Raw genomic sequence first — 9,287 nt, 5'->3', positions numbered from 1 at the left:
AAAAACTTACCGTGTATGGGAAGCTGAGACCCAGGCTATTTATGCGTATGATATGGATTGGCAATAGGTGTGGTTGGGGAGGGTTCACAAACGAAAAACAACTAACAAATAAGGAATAACGTTTGGAACACCATTCTAAGTCTGAATTTCTCTTGATTCATATGTTCATGGCAGTAATGCAGATTCCATTTTTCACATATTCACTCTTGCATATAGCTATTGGATTTTTCAAGTCAGTATTCACACAGTTTTTGCTATTCCATGTATTCCCCTTACATAGTCACTGGTGTGCATACCTTATCTCCCCATAGTGATGTTTTTTTAGGTTTTTGCACCCAGTTCAGACTTAGAATGGTGTTCCAAACGTTATTCCTTATTTGCCTGGAAAGAGCTGGATGGTGGACAACCTGGGGAGTTAAGCGAGGCTGCTGCCAGCCTCCCCATATTAAAAATCTCGCATGTGTGTGAGGCCGGAGTCACACTTGTGAGAGACTCATGCAAGTCTTGCATCACATCACCCGGCATGGTCTGCAGCTCTCCTGACAGGAGCATCTCAGCTGCATAGAAATACATGCAGCTGACCCGCTCCTGTCAAGAGTGTGTGGCCATGCCGGGTGATGTGAGACTCGCGCAAGCCTCTCGCAAGTGTTACTCCGGCCTATCAATATATATATTTGTTTATATGTAATTTCGTGAATTTGTTGTGTTTTGTGTATGTGATTGCCTGAATGTGGCCTACAAAAACCTGGAGCCGGCACCACTCCTTTATTTATGGATTATATAGTCTGCAACATGAGCATTGTCCTACAGGGATAATAATAATATAAATATATAATTATAGTGAACTGGTTTAAAGGATCCCATTTATACCCCTGAGGTGGTCATGTGAAAGGCATTGGGATGAAACTAGAAACTACTACTTTCATTGGAGAGGGGGAAAAAAAAACCCTGAATGTACTAGTAGTAACCCTTGTTATGCTTATTGGATCCCTTCCCCCACCTATTCTCCAAGAAAGGCTCGGGGCATGGTCCGGTCATTCAGGGAACTCAAGACCTTGCACAGATATGCAAGTCACAGTTTTTAAAATTGCTTGTTCACCTTATCTCAAACTGTGCTGCTAATAACCTATATTGCCAATAGGTTTGCAAACCAGTGACCTGCACGCTTGCAGTGTAAGGCCTGTTTCAGACGTCAGTGATTCTGGTACGTTTTTTTTCGTTATACGTACCAGAATCACTGACCTACGCAGACCCATTATAATCAACGGGTCTGCTCACACATCGCGTGTCCGTGATTGCCGCACGGAGACATGTCTGCTTGCTTTTTTTTTTCCCTGGCATCACTGATGTCCCACAGATCACTCAGTGGTGTGAGCTGTGAAACACGTACCAGAAAACATGGACATTTAAAATAATAAACATTTTCAACTCCCCTTTCCAGCGATGCTCTGTGCAGCCTGTGCTCTCTGCAGCTTCCTGCCCGGCTCATGAATATTCATGAATGCAGTCAGAGCCGACCCGGAAGTAGTTGGAGAGAGCGGTGGCTGGACGCTACAGAGCTGGAGACTTCAGCACCATGGACAGCAGGAACGTGACAGGTGAGCATACTTTCATGTGCAATAACGGATCACGTATCCCGGATTGCACATGGACAACCCACGCGTGCCGTAAATCACGAAACATGGAAGAACATATGCGTGTTTTGCACGTCTGTGTTTTTCACTGACGTGTGGAACGGGCCTAAAGCTGTGCTCTTAGGCTACAGTCACATGATGCGTTTTTGGAATTTAGACTGGACTCACACGAGCGTATGGCATTGGATGCGACATGTTAATAACCCCCGGCAATGGCTCTGCTGCGAGCATGAACCGAGTGTCATGCGACTGACCCGATCCTGCAATCAGGTCACAGCTGTGAAGCTGAGTGTGGGCGCTGCAGAGGAGAGGGAGGGGTTAATCTCCCCATCTCCTCCATAGTCAGCCTGTGTGTATATCACACTGCACTGGGAAAACATCGGAGTGCAGTCTGATGTTTCTCTCGCATCCACTCACTTGAATGGGTGCGAGAGATACGGCTCTAGCAGAAAATCGCAGCATGTTGCTACTTTTCTCGCATCCAGAATCTGCATGCGAGAAAAGCGGATCAACTGCTCTCCCTCACTGACTAACATTGGTCAGAGTGCAATGCGAGATTTTTTTGCATTGCACTCGTCCGATTTCAACGCTCGTGTGAGCGTCTCTTATAGAAAGCCCCTGCCCAGTGTGTTGTGTGTGTGTGTGTGTGTGTGCGCGCATGTATGTATTTGAAACCTGACATCCCAAAAAAATAATACAAACAGCAGCATCCGAAAAAAATCCTAATTTACTTCAAGGGGAACCAACCAGCAGGATTTTTATATAGCGTAAAGCCAGGGCTATACTGGTGCTAGGATACTGAATATAAGGATAACTTTTTGTTCTGAGATTGGATGTTTTATTTGAGAAATATATGCAAGAAAAGTACTAGCAATGCACTGCTCTTTGATTGACAGGTGCAACTGGAAGGGAATATGGGGGTCAGGTCTTATCGATTCTCCCCCCACCCCCCCCCCCCATTCCAACCCCCACCCCCCACCTCCGTCTGCCTGCGCTGGAATGAATGTCTGACGGCAACGGATGGAGGAAGGCCAGGCAGACGGGGATGGGAGGAGATAGCAAGGCTCACACATTCCCGCTCCTATTGCACCTGTATGTGTTTTTACCGCCCTGCTCCTCTGAGAGGGGGGACACACAACTCGAGCTGTGTTTCTTCAGATTGCCCCGTTCTAGGATGGGCTGCAGTTTGAATTATGTGGCACCATTGTATTACATTCCTGGAGAACCCCTTTAATCTGCTAATAAAGGAGGCCAGTTGGAGCTTGTACATATCTCATGTGCGTACTAGTAACTTATGGGATATTTGTAGCAAATGCTGATTTTTCTATTTTCATCAAAATAACCCTCCTTCAGGTTATGCTGAGCTCCACAACAACCAATACAGTTTTAGAAACCAAGCTTTCACAACACTAGTGTGCCCAACAGGAAGTAATGTGTTAGTGCTAAAAATAGCTGGACAGTCTCTTCTTTTTACACTTTTATTTTATTTCCACTGTGTTAATACAAGCGACACAAAAGCACAATTTTATCAAATCTGCCACAATAACAGTCCAAGGATACAGTATCCCTGAAATTAATGTAGAGGCTAGTATTTCTAGAAATCTGAAACCCCCAGTGGGGTTAACCTCACAGGGATTCAGTTTATGCAATATTGCAGGAAATAGTTTTGTTCCTATAGCGCAAGTTTCTGATCAGAATATAATTAGTTAGTTATACTGTCACAAAAGCAAAAAAAAAAAATCAAATTTATGTTCACTGCCAAGTAAAGAAACATTTAAACTGCTTTCAGTGGGAAACCAAGGAATGGGTACACAGTATTAGGCTAGCGCCACACATCCGTGCTGCCGGCACGTGTTTGTCATTTTTTACACGTACCGGCGGCACGGAGACACGTTAACCAATGCTACCCTATTGTAGCAGGCACACACACGTAAAACCACACGGAACGTGTGTCCGTGTGCGTTTGTACGTGTGTGCGTTTTTCAAAGCGCTGACATGTCAGTGATTTCTCCCGCAGCATGGGTGTCACACGGCCCGCACCCGTACCACACGGGTGTAGTGTGGATGCGGTCCCGTGTGACACGCGCCGGAGAAAACACACATGTCAGTGAAAAAAAAAAAAAACAGTAACTCACCTTCTCCAGCCCTCCTGGCTCTGCCGCTGCTGCCTCTTGCTGCCGACCGCCGCTCATTATTCTCATTGAATATTCACTTCACTGCCTGGCAGCAGCAGCAGCGGGGAGACGGGAGGGCTGGAGACCGAGGATCAGCACCACGGACAGCAGCGCGGACATCAGGAAGGACCAGGTGAGTATGATAATTACCGGTTCTACGTGTGCTATCGCGGATAGCACACGTAGAACACACGTGTCACGCACGTACCAGAGACACGTACTTACCTGCACGCAACACGCAGGGAAAATACGTGTCTCTCGGCACGTGCGTGAATTTCACGTGAGTGTGGCAGAAGCCTTAAAGTGTAGCCTGAACACCCTGATAGATATGACTATGGATCTAGTTGCAGGATCCGATGGCACTTATCTTAATGAGTCGCTCACATCTGTATATAAACAATCGGTCTGATTTTCATCTAGAAAAGTTGATAGAGTTTAATCCATTCCCATTTCATGTGAATGCGCTTTTTTTTTTCTTCTCTCTATCATCCGTATGTTTTTTTTTTCTTCTCAGCAGCTTTTATTCTACAGTCATTTCCAGGACCACTTACAGTGCTTTATGCTGCAGAATGGGAATCTAGCTGTAAAAAAATGGACAGCGTACGTCCGTTTTTTTTTTTTTTTTTCCGCTGCCAGTGACCTGCATTGGTGAGTCTCGGACATTTTATGCCACCATTTGCAGCATACTGTGATTTTTGTTTTTCCTGTGCACTCCAATTTTTTTTATCTGATTGTATTCTGTGTATTTATACGCAGATGTGAGCGAACCCTTAGGGCTCATGCGCACGTACCTGCTGAATATTCTGCAGCGATTTGACAGCACATGTGCGCTTCAAATCGCTGCAGAAACACTGCATAATGGATGCAGTTTTTTTTTGTAGAAAAAAGCCGATTTCATGCGCTATGGCTCCTGCCCTCACCATAGACAGTGGGAGCTGCATCCAAAGCACACAAATTAATTGACATGCTCATTTTATGAACGCACGGATTTCGGTCAAAATTTTAGCATCCAAATCGCTGCGTTCATAAAAGCAACGTGCGCACGTGTCATGCACAATCTACATAGATTGTGCTGGGGACACAGGACGCATACATTTACGCTGTAGTGCGATGCGCAGCGTAAATGCATGTAAGTACGCAACGTGTGCATGAGCCCTTAGACTGTGATCACAAAACACACTTACATGCAGTAGTGCAGCCATACCCACCTGTAGGGGCAGAACTCAGCAGGCAATCAGTGTTAGGCTGGGGCCACACGGGGCACTAGTGCAATCCTTGCATGACACTCGGCTCACGCTGGCAGCACAACAGGAGCCGAGTGTCATGCAACTGTCCCTGCTACTGAGGTCCGACTGTGCGAGCAGACCTCAGCTGCGGGGCGAGGGCCGGCGCTGAGGAGGGGAGGGAGGGATTTCTTTTCCTCTCTCCTCCGTAGCTGGCTATTGCGATTCTCGCTCTGCACGCATGGTACACCGGTGTACCGCGAGTGCAGTGCAGTTTTTCTCTCGCCCCATTCACTTGAATGGGTGCGAGAGAAAGAGTCTCGCATTCAAATCGCAGCATGCTGCGATTGTTTTCTCGGTCCGAATAGGGCTGAGAAAATCTTTGCTCATGTGGGCTGACACACAGGCTAGAATTGGTCCGAGTAGAATGTGATGTTTTATCGCACTCCACTCGCACCGTTTTGCTCGCCGTGTGGCTTAGGCCTTACCGCAGACTTGTGTACTTATTAGTGGCTGAGGAGGTGTTGATTATTGTCCTCACTGCAGCCGCCCTTATAAAATGATGTCAGTCTGAAGGGGGTTGGCGATGATACCTAAATTCACAGTAATTGGGTATAGATGACCAATGTAAAAAGGAAAATATAGCTCACCCTGGTATAGAAGAGACGTTGCAGCAGATTCTGATGCTGCCATCAGAGAGGATTCATAGGAAGGAGGAGATAAATATCCAGCAAGCGAATCTTCTTAAAAACAAATCTTTATTCCAAACCATATTAAAAATTGTAACAAAACCTAAAGGTCAGATATGTTAAAAAAAAAATAGGAGGAAAAAAATCCTTCTATGCACGGAGGTAAATACAGACATACGTGTTTCAGATATAGTCCTTCGTCATTGTATAAAATGCAATACCTCGTGTCTATAGCGTCTTTTGTCATATCCTCTGTAACCTATAAACCAGTCATGAACGAGAAACACACAAACAAGGGCATAGAGAAAGAAAAGGAAAGAGAGGACATACTCTGATACAAATTCAATTTATGATTTAACAAACATACTACATTTAAAAAGAGCTTCTCACCATGAGTTTCCCTTATGAGCTGCAACCAGCACCAGTGATGCCTTATATACAGCATTCTAGAATACTGTATATAAGAGCCCAGGCTGCTCTGTATAACGTAAACATACCTTTATAATACTCACCTGGGGAGGCGGTCTGGTCTGATGGACATCGCCGGTCTTGGTCCGGTGTGCCTACTCCATCTTGTGCAATGGCTGTCCTTCTCAGGATTGTGTGGATGACACGTCCTACAGAGTCTACCATTGCGCTCCTGTGCAGGCGCACTTTGATCTGCCCTGCTGAGGGCAGAGCAAAGTACTGTAATGTGCAGGTGTGAGGAAAGGTCAAAGACTGGGCAGATCAAAGTGCACATGCGCAGGAGTGCAATGGAGGCTTCTGTGAGGATGACATAGGATGCGTTGTCCATACGGGGCTGAGAAGGAGGATGACGACTGCACAGGGTAGAAGAGGCGCTAGACCTGAGAGCAGTGACATTCATCGGATCGGACCGGACCACCCCCTAGTTGAGTGTAATAAAGGTATTTTTATGTTCTACAGAGCGGCCTGGGCTCTTATATACTGTATTCTGGAATACTGTATATAAGAGCTCCCTGGTGCTGGCCGCGGCTCATAAGGGAAAATCCTGGTGACAGGTTCCCTTTAAACACAATTACTTATAATAATAATAATAATTGATGTCTGATATTTTGACCTTGGGGATGTCTCGTTTGTAATGAGAAAATGCACCATGTTTCTCGCCTTAGTAGCTATCTCCTTGGATCGCCACCCCGCACTAGAGAATTATCCAGTTCAATTCCTTGGATTTTATAAGAAGAAAGGTATCCCTGATGTTTTTCTGAGAAGTGTTTAGTAGGAGCAGAACATTTTGTGGTTAGTTAATTTCTAGCATCCGATAGGTGTCTACGTATTCTCTTTTTAAGAGGGCCCGTTTTACAGCCTACATATTGTAAAGAGCATCAATTGCAAGTAATGAGATATATCACAAAAGTTTTTGATTGATCGTCAAAATTACAACACATGCAGATTTGTGGCCACAGCGATAAAAGCCTTTGGTTGGTAGACATGTGGATCTGGAAATAATATTACTAGAACAAAATAACCTAGGAGACAGGATACTTCCTAATGTGGGAGCTTTATGAGCAACAAATATGATAGGTTTACTCAGTGGTTTTAAATTTCTTATCTTCATATAATATTGGTAGATATTTTTAAATGGTATTTTTTATATGATTGAATTGCAGTCTGAATGTAGACACAAAAGAAATGGCTTTCTTGTCTTTTTCGTTAATGCTGTTTTGTTTTTCTTGTAATAGAGTATCTCTATCAATGTCATCTACAATACTATGGGCTCTGGTAAGCATCCAGTCAGAATATTTTCTTTGTGTTAGTCTGTTTTTAATCTACCTGGGGAAGTAGTATTTCTTTTTATACAAATAAATTCCCCTACTGGAATTTTCTTAATCGCTTGTTTTTGATGATAAGAAGTAGCTAGAGGTATAGTATACCCTGAAATTTATTTTTTTTATATAGGCTAATGTGCACAATATTTGAAGATGTTTTGTGTAAAGTAATATCCAAGAAGTTGATGGTCGTGCTTTGAATGTTAAAAGTAAAGTTAAGACTAAGTTGTTATTCATATACTGTTAAAATTTTGTTGCCACGTCTGGATTGCCATCCCATATTAGGAAGAGGTCGTCAACGAAATGACCATACCACCTAATATGGGAGGAAAAAGGATTGTTGGCTGAGAAAATAAAGGCTTCTTCTGCTCCTACTAAACACTTCTCTGAAAAACATCAGGGAGACCTTTCTTAAAATTCAAGGAATTGAATGGGTTCATCCTCCAGTGTGGGGTGGCAATCACAGGAGGAAATGCCTAAGCAGAGAAACATGGTGGATTTTCTACAAATGACACATCCTGAAGGTTGAAATATCAGAGAAGACATCAGTTATTATTATAAATAATTGTGCTTAAGAGTAGTATGTTAATTGTATTTGAATCTGGTTATAGAGTCTCTTTCTGTATTGCCCTTGTCTGTGTGTTTCCCATCCATGATTGGTTTCCTTCACTATTCCTCATAGAGGATATGACATAAGATGCTATAATCATGAGGTATTGCACTTTATACAATGACTAAGGACTAGATCCGAAACGCGTATGTCTGTATTTAACTCAGTGCATAGAAGGATTTTTTTCGTCCTCTTTTTAACACATCTGGCCTCTGTGTTTTGTTACAATTTTTAATATGGATTTGGAATAAAGATTTGTTTTAAGAAGATTCGCTTGCTGTATATTTACCTCTTCCTTCCTATAGATCAGAAGACCACAACCTTTCTGACCGTGAGAGCCACATTCAGCTCAAAGAGAGGGTCACGAGTCACATCCACCTTCCACCCTCTCACAGTAGTGACCCCTAGAGCCCCCATTACTAGTATAATAACAACCAAAGCTTTTCCACGGAAATCACACTGAGGCAGTATTCCAAGATCCAGGGGTCTCTCACAAAATTCACCATCTGAAGACCTGCTCTTCATAGCTCTTTGCTAGACCTGCTGCTTATGCACTAAGCTGGAAGAAAGACAACCGCGAACCACATGTTGCTCCAAAGCTATAGGTTAGAGACCACTGCTATAGATGAACAATGGGTGAGGCAGTTCTTTGTGTTGCTAATTTGTAGCAGGTTTGTAAAACTTATGAAAAACTTGTGAACATTGTATTATGCTTTGTAAAGTGTGAGAATTAGGTCCCTGACTTTACCTCTTTTAAAGGGAACCTGACAGGTCCCACAGGGCTCCCAAACCGCCCCTATAATGATTCAGAACCAAAATCCAGTAGTAAAATACTGCACTTGATGCACTATAGAATTATTTACATGTTTGCAAAAATAACTTTTTTTGTTATCCTCAGCATAGGCGAAATATCTTGAACTAGTCTGCCTCCATAGATTCTGATTGCTCCCCAGAACATAATTGACATATGAAGATGATGTGGGAAATTTTCAGTATTCATGACTTCTCTCCAATCTGGACGGATGACGTAACGCTGTGTGATCTCTCCCCATCTTCATTGCCACATTGAGCATGTTCAGGAAAGAATGAATTGTCATGAATGCTCGAGATCGTTCACATGATCTGTCGCGGGCGGGGAGGAGGGTGTCAGCACACCGCGCTCACCCC

At 43.7% G+C, this 9,287-nt stretch overlaps 1 protein-coding gene across 1 annotated transcript in view; it reads right to left on the bottom strand.

Annotated features, from left to right (window-relative positions):
* Nucleotides 1–9,287, bottom strand: part of NME7 (NME/NM23 family member 7) — a 250,952-nt gene that overhangs the window by 1,231 nt on the left and 240,434 nt on the right. The window lies entirely within an intron of this gene.

This window comes from Anomaloglossus baeobatrachus, chromosome 2, assembly GCF_048569485.1.
Source record: "Anomaloglossus baeobatrachus isolate aAnoBae1 chromosome 2, aAnoBae1.hap1, whole genome shotgun sequence".
NCBI lineage: Eukaryota > Metazoa > Chordata > Amphibia > Anura > Aromobatidae > Anomaloglossus > Anomaloglossus baeobatrachus.
Note: the sequence above shows the minus strand (reverse complement) of the source record. Positions and strands in the feature narration are given on the sequence as shown.